The sequence below is a fragment of the Athene noctua genome, chromosome 1 (assembly GCF_965140245.1).
Source record: "Athene noctua chromosome 1, bAthNoc1.hap1.1, whole genome shotgun sequence".
Taxonomy (NCBI): Eukaryota; Metazoa; Chordata; class Aves; order Strigiformes; family Strigidae; genus Athene; species Athene noctua.
This window is the reverse complement of record NC_134037.1, coordinates 235,360,397-235,373,271: the sequence shown is the minus strand read 5'-3', so window position 1 is coordinate 235,373,271 and position 12,875 is coordinate 235,360,397.

Sequence of the window (12,875 nt, the reverse complement as noted above, 5' to 3'; positions counted from 1 at the left end):
TGACTAAGTTTGAAGTATAAGAGAACCTGAAACAAATTTTCAGAGTATCAGTTGATTTAACTGAACCACACATATCTACTTCCAATGACATGTGTGATCATTAAGTACAGTAACTTAGATACAAATATATCAGATTGGGTGTGTGCACATGTGTCTGTAAAAACACACATTTCATACAATTGAAGCTCAAAACTTTTCCTTATGCTTGTTTCTCTTCCTGAGAAACCAAAAGAGCAAACATGCAATGGAGATTAGTTTGATAATAATATCACAAGACATTCAAGTACTACAGAGATGAGCATAGTATAAGAATTAAATTAATTACAATCCAGTTTTTCACTATCTTACAAGAAAGCCAAAAGACAGATTTTTTTCTCAGTCACATATCTGAAACTGAACAATGAGATGTAATCCATATATAGACAAGGGTGTAATTTACCTCTGCTATTCTTAAAAATTGTACAGACTAGTTATACATGTTTTAATTATAGCTGCTTTGAGACAGTTCTCAGACTACAAACCATATTTGAAAGCATATTTCTGAAAAAAAATATATGTTTAGATGGGTTTTGTCCAAGGAATCTTAATAAGCTGGTTAGAAAATATTAAACTCCTCTGCTAGTTCCTCTAATCCTGTTGGTAGTACTCACTACATCAAACTGGCCAGATAGTGCCCGTTATTGACTGCCAAAAGTTCATGGCAATACCCTGAGGCAGAGCTCATTTCTTCCAGCCACAAGTACCCATATGTTTATTACTTCTTGAGCTAATGGAAACTCAGCGTGGGAAATACATGGCACGTGGCACACCATAGGGAGCTGTGATGAACACACATTTTAGGCAGTGCTACATACTTATAAGGTGCCTAATGCTCGCACTGTCATCACTATTCACACGTGCAAATTCTCAGTACAGATCGGTATCCAACAGCTATATGGCAAGGCAGGATACATTTTAGTAACCTACAGATGTGCTTTTTGGGATGGCTGCAAACATTTAGGCCTTCCATCAAGCAACCCACCTGGCTCTATATCAGCCCAAATGCTACAGAAACTGTTTTGTAGTGTTCTTACATTAACTTGGCATGGAAAAAAAAAAATGTCTCCAGACCAAAATCCTCTGAGTACTTCTCACATCACATGTGTTATTTGAGGCAGACAGAGACTGAAGTCGTTTATCTGCACAGTTGTTCTCCCATCTGACAAAAAAACCCAAGCCAAAGGGTCTTTGATATCAAAGGAAAACTAATTCCACGCACGCAATTCTTGGTCTTTTCAACTACTTTAATCAAAAACTCTCATGGTAAGTCGTTTCACATTTTATACATGAAATAGAACATTTTGTTTATAAACCAGAACATGATACAAACACCACTTTTGTCAGGGCAGAACAGCTCTCAGGCAAGCAGCAACACAGAGCAACCCTTTCTAAAGGCTGCTGGGCACTACCACATCACAAGTGAGTGTTACCTATTTACTGCCAGAAGAGGGAAGAAGTAATGGTGCTATCTTTTGCTGGCAAAACCTTCCCTCAGCTTAATGGCAAATGTGCCTATCTAGAAGTAGTATAATGAAAACTGCAATTGGCTTTAATGTTTTCTCCCTCACTTTTTCATCTTTTCTTTTAGAAAGTGTCTTGCTTTTTTCCCACCTTTCACCTCAAAACTGCCTTTAAAAAAATGAGTTATCGGGTTATTGTCAAATTTTTCTTTATTTTGTTTTTTGGGGGGGGTGTCTTTTCCCAAACAGGACAAATAACTTTCTCAAGGTTAAAATAAAATCATTGGTTGTAACATGATAACTTCATTCCCTCCCACTGAGCAGGTGCTCCTTTCGGGAGTCTTAAAGAGGCTCCTGGACCTGTGCTCAGTGTTGCCATGAATCCTTGATCTCCAAAGCCATATGAGTCAGCCTGCAAATGTAACAGAGTGGCAGCACTGAGGACCTGTGCACAGCAATACAGGGCTCTTTGCTGAGTCAGATGCTAACACTGTACATGCAGAGACAGAGAAATTACTTCTGACTCATCTGACATATTTTTAGCTATGGTAAAAAGTGAGAGCCATGGCTGTCTCTTTGTAGAAGATGGACATTTCCAGCCCATGGAATCCTTCCCAAAGAAGAAATTTGTTAAATGATTAGGCCGCAGTCAGAATAGTAATCTCTAACTGATTGAAGATGAGAAGTATTGAATATAAGTAAGTAGAAATCATTGGAAACTAAGGTGAGTGGCAAAACATAATGGACGATCCTCATCACAAATACCCAGAGCTGCAACCCAGAAAGCCCAGAGCTGCACAATTTTGCAGCTGGACAGAACCACCAGATTTAAAGTCAGAAGAGGACGGTTAGGATGGCTGAGATGCTGGCAGAACATGTTTCCATACCTGATGTTTTTCAGAAAGTTTTAAGTGTAGGGTAAAAAAAAGGCCTATCTGCTCTTTCAGCAGGATCTCCATTGGTCCTAAGCATTAAAACCAGCTCAGAAAGACAGGCTATATTCAAGCTGCCTCTTACCTTGTGAGAGGATGATTTTCTGGGGCCATGGAGCTTTAGAGAAGCTCACATTTCAGCTACCAACATTGCTTCTGGCCTGGGGATAAATGGAGGCCTGAAGTCTACAGTGCATCCCACAAGACTCCAACTCTTCAGAGCCAGCTGTAAAAACTGTAAGTAAAAGAAAAAAAAAAAAAAAAGCAAAAGCAAAGAGCCTATTGTTTTACAGTTAACACTTCTTCTAGTTATTGCATGAATGTTATTGCATGAACGCAGTGAAATCAGATCAAGTCCTAGGAACCTGATTCTGACATCACCACATTAAATATATTGCTCTATCTGTCAATTTAAATCAAATCACTGCTGATTTATCCTACTATTAGATCAGAGTTAGGCCAGTGAACTGCTCAATATGACTGCAGAAGTCAGGTGCTCTGAGTGCAGTGTTGATGGGTCCTATGCATGTGCTTGAACACAACAAAACAGAATACACCAGAGCCTGACTAACATGATCCTGGCTTAAGACCAGGATCTAAGCCATGTTTTTCTCATCCATACATCACCACCACATTTTTCAAGTGCCACTGTCATTAAGATACAGATCAATCCATCATTTAAAGCCATTACATAAACATTTTTGGGTCGAAAAGATGACCTTTCATATAATTAGGTCTGAAAAGAAGAACACTTTCCCAATGTGGCAAAAGGAACCACACAGAGGAATGCAACGCACTATCAACAAGTAATGAGCTTCAACCCTACTTAATTCTGATTTCCACTGTATTTACGCTTCATGGTTGACTGAACCTCAAACAAATCACAACAATGAAGCCATCCTCATATCACCTGCAGTCCCACCAGAATAAAATCAGTTCCCTCATTTCTCCTCACTACAGGACTCTTCAGTCCTCTACCACAACACCCTTATGCCCTTTCCACTCTCTCTTCTTCTACCCATATCTTTCAACAACTTTGTATAGTTTGCTGGTGGGCCAAGAGACATCAAGACCTTTGTAGGGACCAGGGCTACCTGGTTTGACTGTTTACTCACAGTTTGACTGGCCAGGACACACATGTTGGTTGGTCCATGGTCAGGAGTCAGACACTTTTCCAGTCCAGCTCACAACCATGCTGAAGCTGCCCTGTGACAAATTCTGCCCCAGATCTCTTTTGGAAGGGGAAGACAGGGCATAGGGGAGGTCAGATAAACGTGGATCCTTATGATCTTTAACCATACATCTCACAGACTTTTTTTTTAGAAACTTTGTGTATTGGAGACTTAATCCTCTGTTAAAGCTTGATGAAATCAGCTAACGAATAGAAACATTCAAAGTGAGGAAAAGCACTGACATACACACCCACAATGTGACTACATGTCATCTCCTTACTCTAAGAAATGCTGTTGATATCACACAGGCACACAAAAAGATGCAGCTTTGATAGTAGAAATTTGCTCACACAATTTCAAACACTTTCTGGTGTGTTAATGTCAAACTAGTAAGTTAATGCACCATTCAAGCTGTTAAAGACTATCTGGGAGTTGCAGAGATAGTTAAGTTAGTATTATTCCCCTCCATTAATTAAATCACCTTGGCCAACAGAACGACACTTTCTTTAGCTGCTCTTCACTTGTGAAATCTAAAGATAAAAATGATCAGGGCCAGAGAATACCTAGGATCTCTCTGAAGCCTCATACAGTGTTTAGAGGAAGAGAAATGTACATTCAGCACACAGATGCATGATCTTCTGTTAACAATAAAGTTCCAATGCTTTCGTAAGTCCTGATGTCAATAATTACCCTTCAACTTCAGAAAGGCTGTTTTGTCCTCAGGCTTTTGCTGTTGTTTGCAAACAATTGCTCGTTCCCTGTTCAAGCTATAGGTGCTGCAACTGTTCCCAGCCACTTTGAATTCTAGACAATATTTTTGATGTCTAATGTTTTTATCCATTTAATTTACTTAGGCATTCATAACAGGTGAGTGAATGACAACAGCTGATAAAGACAACAGCAGAAAGGAACTCCAGTTGAGTAAGTTAAGTCACAATCCCACTTAAAAATCAGGTTGTTCTGATTATCACTTTCCTCTCCTTCAGTTTCAGCATGATTTTTAGCAACCATGATTCTCACAAACTCCTAGACTCAGCAAATAATACTTCAAAGTTAAACCACTCAAAAATGGAAGTCACAATGTTTTAACCAACCATAGTCTACTGCCTCCATCCTCTAAACAGCTGATGCTAAAATGTGGATGGTGCGAAAGCAAAGAGGAAAATAGAGAAAAAATATTTTTCATGTGTAAATCAGTAAGATTTGATACAAGCACTGTGTATAATTAGAAAAATAAACATTCCAAAGGTGTACAGCATTTGTTCCTGTTGATGGTACTTCAGGATGGTGAAGGTTTGGAAATACCCACCAGTTCTTTTCATCCCAGCAGGCACTAAGGCTGTTAGTCAACATGCCAGGATGCTTTATTACCACTGAGAGCTCAGGCCAGTCCATCTGTACCATTACTTGAAGATGGAGAGTTGTCCTCTGGTAATTAATACATTTCCACCTCTGTCTAATTAAAGAGATCCAGTGCATTCATTCTCATTAAAAAAGAAATGTGGAGCTTTGCAATTTCTCTAGTTTGGAGCTGTAAAAGAACTTCAAACATCAGAATAATTTTCTAAAAGTAATGAGTTCCCTCATTCTAGTGGGTGCTACAGCCCTGGTAATAAAGCATCTTTGCTAAAAACTGCTGTCTGCAGACTGATTCATTCCGGTGGCATGAGAGAGAGATTCAGACTGGGAGTGCTCTGCAGGGAATCTGTGACAGTCTTTCATCAGCTGCATATTCTTGACTTATAAAAACAAAAACAAAGGCATATTGTGAGGATCGTGGAGCCTCATTGCTGGGCTACAGTGTTTTAGCTGAAGATTTCAGACTCACATACAACAGCGTGCTTGAGAAAAGGGTGCTGTATAAACTTAAAATCAAGTGTGAGATTTCTGTCTCCATTGCTGTCTGTACAAATCAATGAAATCTCAATTATTCTCCCTCGAGGCATCTTGTGGATTCTCTTAACAGACCCACTCTACTCCTTTGAAGTGGCAAGCGGAGACAGTGGCTTGCCTCTCTGGGGTAATATGCATAATGAATATGTTCACATACAACTGCCTCCTTTCTTAGCATATCTGCAGGAAACTTGCACCAGATTTTGTCCAGATCATACCAGTGTAAATCTTGAATAATTTAGACAGGAATCATTATCTTCTTTCAGCTGAGAAAAGTAAGTGTCCAACAGGCTCCAACAGGAGACTAGCCTAAGCAAGGTCTGCAACTTTATTGTAATGACACCTGAGAAGGTAATCCCAGGCCACTGAGCTCCTAACTTATGTGACCTTGCTAGGTTGTCCAAATTAGACAAAACTGGGGAAGAGACAGAAGCTTGGGCTACGGCCCACCTTCCCTTTGCTTTGCACCCTCTGACACTTCTGGGCCTCCTGGGGGGAGTTTTTCTGCTCCTTCGAGTGTGGGAACCACAGGCATTTCTGGCACTTGCATGCAGCACTTTCAATATACTCTCCCCTCTACTCACACCCACATTAAGCATAAAAGACGGTGTTTTCCATCAACACTTATCAAAGTGCCAGTACTCTGAGAAGAAAAACTAAGGGGGGGGAGGGGAATTCAGATGAAGAAAATGAAACCACTGCTGTCAGCCCATTGAAAACTCTCCTAAAAGCTTTTTTCTTCCATATTCCCTACCAGAGTGCCAAACAAACAGTAATTAAAATATATATTATGCTCAAAGCCAGAGATTATTCTTCCCACTGGATTTCTTGAGTGGTTCTCCTGTCTTCCTGCATCAGTGTTTCAGACTGTGAGCTCTCTGAGACATGACTTTCATTATCTCTGGGTCATTAGCAGCTCATAACTCAATGTCAGATAATACTGATAAAGAGAGACAAAGGGCAGACCCTTTTCAAATTGTGGAGCCAAATGTATTGCACTGCATTGTGTAAAGTCAAAATTGTATGCATTAGTTACCAAGCAGTGACAATGCTGGGCACTTGGCTGGTTAAGAAAAGTAGATGGCATGGCACATTGCATTCAGCAGTGGGATTCACGCAGCTGCTCAAAGGCACTCATTGAAGTCTGGGTTGACTCAAAGATGGGTCTGCCAGGATCTTGGTCATCAGAACAGAATCCAAGTCCCAGATTGGTTCAACCAGGACAGAGTTGTAGTTTCAGAAAACTAATTTTTAAATACCCCTGAAAACGCCAAATCTTGCACTCCACAGTGACCAATAGGAACGACAAGCCACAGTGATATGTCTGGACTCCTGCCCCACTTTGGAGCTTCTGCACCAAATGCAGGAGGTATATCCAGCTATCCAGTGCTTGCAGTGGCCTCTGCTGAAGTTACCTAGAAAAGCAGGCCTGGGCTCATTTTTAAACAATCTTAGTATTTTAGAGTGAAAATACTTTAAAAAAAAAAAAATTTAAAAAAAATCCCAGTGACTATGCATTCACTTGGGAAGCAGACCAGACTCCATTCTCACCTCAATCTGAAGTCCACCCACTTCTTCCCTCTCTTCCTGCCATCAAACTGGTCTGCAAGAACTATTTTTCCCCAGCAGCGTATACACAACAAAACGAGCAAAAATTTAATCCAGAACAGAAGAACACATGACTTTGTAACCTAGCAGACGGGCTCCCATGAGTATTTCCTTTTTTAATCCAGGGTCTATTTGAACAAAAATTTATGGGCAGTCCTTGGAGCACAGACCAGCCCCAGAGTGCACCGCATCGGCTGAACACCCTGACCCCATGCAGCCTGAGTCATCTTCCCTCTTGGTTTTCATTCCAGCCATATGAATCCCACATGATTTGCAATGCCATAACACTACTTCAGTAGGAAGGGTTGGAAAATCTCCCGCACAACCTTATTTTCAAGGGCATGATTCAAGGTACTCTCCAGTTTGGTAGTACATGTGGTTTTGAATGCCCTTTCCTGCTCATTAGTCATAGCACCTAACTCTCAGCTCAATATGTAAAGGCACTGAGGTGGGGTTTTTTTAAATGAAGCAAGGACTGCTGATCGTGAGCACACTCTTGTCTCATGTTCATTGTGCACAGAACATGCAATCACATGCCTCAGGCAGTTATGATAAATACTTCTCTGATAGCTGGGAACATGGTGCAGCCCAAAGACTATGTGGCTCTGCCAGCATGTAGAGGCTTTCTGGGACCAAAAACGAGGTGGCCTAATGAGGGTCCTGCTGAGAGAGCAAATCTGGGGAATCACAAATTTTATTCACCTAAAACCTACCAAGATGCCAACAATCACCTTATAGATCTGGCACCATATGGTTTTCTTGCATTCACCAGAAACATTGTCCTCTTCCAGGGCACCAGCACTTATCAACAAACCACACACAGCTGATGCACTACTGCAGCACTAACCCTTCACTCTGACTGTACTTTTAGCTTGCTGGAAACCAAACAACTGACATCAGGATGTGAAGACTCTCTAGGATAGCTAGTCTCCTAAGAAGCTCAGTTATAAGGCTGCACTGAGAGCAACATATTTCTTTTGGCTAGAAGGTCTTCAAATGAAGTAACATTTTCCACATGACTTTCAGAAGTTTGTTTTGTCAGAAGAAAAAAAAAAGGTCAATTTTTTTTTTTTTATATATTATCGTGTCAGGTATATTTGAAACTTTTTATTTATTTTCTTTTCCTGCAAACAGCTATTGTGCTTTAAAACCTTCTCAGTTAAAAAAACCTAAAAAGCAACTTTCGGTTGTGATCCTAGACAGACACTGCTGAGCCTTGTTTAATAGGTCTGGATTTTGTTGCTAAATATATATTTTTAAATGAATGTCATATCTTTGCAAGGATGCTAGGGGAAAGAATGGAAATACATCATTATACAACCTGATTAAATTCTTTGATACTGTGGTGTAACATGCCACTGTGTCAAATTTCCCCTCTCCCACTACATAGAGATTTGTAAACGTTAGGAGGCCAAACTGGTTTAGAAATTGGAGAAACTCCTGTTTCTGGAATTATCCTGCATTTATATCATTTTATGTAGAACATTACATGATAAATTTCTAAGTGACTTATAGGAGAGTCCAGCAAAGGAAAAATGAAAATAAATGTGGCTCTTCTTAATTCAAAAGAGTTAAACTTCCATCTATCAGAGCTGAACTTTTCCCAAAGTGAAGGTAAACCAAGGTAAAGGGAGAAAAGAACCAAATGCGAGTGAAACATGTGTTTAATGGGAAATGCTGATCAAGTTTAGAAATGGAGGAATAGGATTGCCACTTTCAACACGTAGAAATATACAGCTGTCTCAGTTTAGTCATAACCCATATGTCTGATGCGTGCAGGTAGGTGGCAATTCTGCTAGTACTTAGTAAAATATTAACAACACAAATTTGTCCCTATTCTCAGAACAAGGAAGTGGATTGTTTTTTCTGGTAGAGGTGCTATCTCCCACAAAGTTCAACGGTGTCCAGAGTGCCAAAGGGGGAGGAGCCTGAGACAGAGACTCTGAGACTCCAGAGAGAGTTTCACAGGGTCAGAGGAGGCTTAGATTGACATGAACATGGCTTTGGGTGTCAGGCCTACATAATGAAGATGGCAGGAAGAGGATCTGAAACGACTCTATTCAGGAAAGGCAACTTGGACATTCTGGAAACAGGTTTGAAAGACAGTTTGAAAGCATAGGCCTCCTTTTTCATGATAAGGGTCTGCTGCTATCTCCAGCTCAGTTGTCACTATTGCTAACAATCTCACAGCTTCAATCTGGTGTAGCAAACATCATGATCTTGACCTCCCAAATGGCTCCACCTGCACTTCTGCACGGAGTGACCTGAAGGGTAGGTCTGAGGCTGTGGCAGCCAGGAGCCCTCATCATGCCCCTGGAGCAACACCAAACCTGTCAGGGTGCAGAAATACCAGTGTTACTCCCTGGGAGGCACTTAATCTCTGGCTAGGGTTTACAATGCCACCCAAGGGCAACTCTACCTGCGGTGCAGGCAGCTCCAAGGTTTCTTGCTAGCCATCTGCCCTTGCAGTTACCGCATTGGGCTGGAAAGGCTTGAAGGCACATACAATCCTTCCCAGGAGAGTCATGACAGTGCAAGGGCAGGAGGTGTGTGCTGGCTGACAGCTCAAGTAGAACGTGTGTGCAGGCAGCCCTGAGACTCTGAGCACAGTGCTGGGAGCCAGGATAGGCACAGGTCACTCACTGAAGAAATATAACACCCTATCCTTTCTATAACTACTTCTATGGCCCAAATCGCCAGTTAAGAGATCATGTAACCACACCTTTCCCCAAAAACACTTTCCCTGTGACCATACTGAGGTGTCCCGGTTTCAGCTAGTAAAGAGTTAATTTTCTTCTAGTAGCTGGTATAGCGCTATGTTTTGGATTTAGGATGGGAATAACGTAGACAACACACTGATATTTTAGTTGTTGCTGAGCAGTGCTTACTCTAAGTCAAGGACCTTTCATCTCCTCATACTGCCCTGCCAGTGAAGTGTCTGGAGGTGCACAAGAAGCTGGGAGGGGACACAGCCAGGACAGCTGACCCAAACTGGCCAAAGGGATATTCCAGACCATATGATGACATGTTGAACAATAAAACTGGGGAGAGTTGGCCAGAGTGGGTGGCAGCTCATTGCTCGAGGACTGGCTGGGCATCAGTCAGCAGAGGGTGAGCCATTGCATTGTGCATCACTTGTTTTGCATATTATCATTATTATTATTATTATTTTTCCTTCCTTTTCTGTCCTATTAAACTGTCTTTATCTCATCCTATGAGTTTTACCTTTTTTTCCAATTCTCTCTGCCATCCCACTGTGGGGGGTGAGTGAGCGAGCGGCTGTCTGGTGTTTAGCTGCCTGCTGGGTTAAACCACAACAGTAGGTTATGAAGGGTGGATAAACTTAACGCACACTTCAGTACTATTTATACACAGATCTGTCCCAGATATTTTAGAAATGTGCATGAAGGAAAGAGGTTTGATTATTTCTCCATTGCACAAGTAACACTACCAGGAATGAAAACAAGGCTCAACAGCCCTGCTCTGAAGAATTTTGCAGCTGAATGATCAGACTGTGTTTTGTGATTGTGGACAACAGAGAGGAGAAGTTCTTTCTTCTTTTCATTTGTACCATCCGCAGTGGTGCTCCTGTGAAAATACAAGACAGTCATGAATGACAGGGATTGTAAAGCAGGGCTGCCATGGGATGGTGTGAAAGCAGAGCTGGAGATGGACAGTTAATCCTTATAACAATGTTTTAAGTCAGACAAAACAGAGCCTGGGATTACAGCATGGAAAGAGAAGGGCACATTCAGGAAGGTCACCATTTCATTTAACTAATTAGAGGTCAGGGCAAGGTAGGGCAGATGTAAAAGAGAAATGGAAAAAATTCTTTAAATGGCTTTATTAATCATGACAGTATCTAGTGCTGAGAGAAGGAAAAGAAAAACATTACTGTTTTGACCAGTATTTTAAACTGTCCCATCTTTGGATGAACACAGTAAGTTAGTATTCCTTCAAGCAACGGATAGTGAGGAAGACTTTAAAGCAGATTTCTGGGACATTTATAATGTCCCAGATTTCTGGGACATAGCTGTTTCTTTCATGTCCATGACAGAAACAGTAAGGGGCCCTGAAGTCCATACTAGTAATAGTAAATTAAACATGCCAAGCACCAGTCTCTGGCCTTGGGGGCAGCAGGCTGCAAGCAGCCCGCATTTGTTTTGCTAACTTCACTTACTGTCCAAAATGGGATGGCCACCACCAAACTGCTCATTTGGAGCTTCTCCTCCCCTGTGCTAACTCTGAACTCACCAGCCAGAAACAGAGTGTGACCGTTGACCTAAACCAAACCCATGCTAAGGACTCTGCTAACAGTTTAGCACTATGGACAATCACTTTCCAGTAGCCAAAGGTGCTGGAAATACGGAGCCACCATTCAGTAGCTATCAGTAGGCAGGATCCCAATGAACATAATTTCCAAGACAGCTTACCCTACAGACAAAATTAATCTAGCTCAATCATCTTCCCCTTTGCCTATGGTTAAGGTGCAGGAGCTGGAAGTCTTCCATCCAGATCATCAGCTAGTGGAAACTTCCAGCATAAGGTCCTACCCTAATTCCCTGGAGGATGATGTAAATGGCTCTTCGAGACCTGAATTTATAGTGAAGACCAGTCAGTCTTCTTGGAGCATAGAAGTGACCAGCCCTTGCCCTGCTTCTGCTCAGAAGTGGCATCTGGAGGAAATGGGGATGGGTCCCAGCAAGTGGGTCTGCAGGTGTGAGAATCATTGACTTTAAAAAGAAATCTCCCTTTAAAAGAGAGTCAGAAAGGTACCAGCTGTTACTGCACGCCAGCAGTTGCATTAGCAGTACTCTGGTCCCACTTTTAGGGGAAGGACCCTCTCCAAGCCCCAGTCTATGGAGCAGCGGCCATCCCCCAACAAAGCCTGTTTATTCATCTGTTAAGAGTTTGGCCCTCCGTGTTCAATCAAGGAAAACACCTACCAAAGAAGACAGGAGCTTTGCCTGAGAGGACTTTGCAGGATTTTGGCCTTTCATTTTAATGGTTAACCAGCTCTGAGCCTCGACCTTCAGTGAGGCTGAGGAGATCCGTGCAGATGAGAGGCTGCTCCTTCTTTTCTTGTGGTAAAATTAAAAAGAAAAAGAAGCTCATACATCATAAAATGTGACAATTCCCAGAGTACTTCTTTTGGGGCTCCTTCTACCAAAGAGTTGTAGTGCTGCCAGGCAAAAGGAGAAATGGTCTTAATCACCCAAACCCTAGGCAAACACTATATCTTTTTTGCGAATCAAGTTTAAACAGAAGTTATGCAGGAAGGACCAAGTCAAAAACCACTTTTTCCAGATGTCAGGAAGATTGAAACACACATGAGGGAAAAAAGTAGTGTTACGAACTTTTAGCTTGATATATCTGGTAGGTGAAAGAACTAATACTGTAAAGAAAATGTTTGCATAGTGCCGCTGAGTCTGCTCTAGACTATAATACTGGTCAAACAGCACTTCCACAAAACGTTTCTTAGCCATGCTGCTGTATGAAGAGAGGAAAGTACAGGGAGGGGGAGAAAAAGAAAAATCTAAATGCGAACACAAAGTTCTATTTACTGAGATAAAGATTGAAGAAATAGATATGGATATAGAAAATGCTCTTGAAATATGTTCCTTGTTATAAATAAACCATGTTGCCAGCGCTTAAATAAAAAAAAATTAAATAAAATCCCTGTTGAGAGTCACAGGGGAGCAATACCATCGCCGGAATATCTGCTGATGCAGCTGAACTATGCTTAAGACATCTGCTGAGATGAAACTACT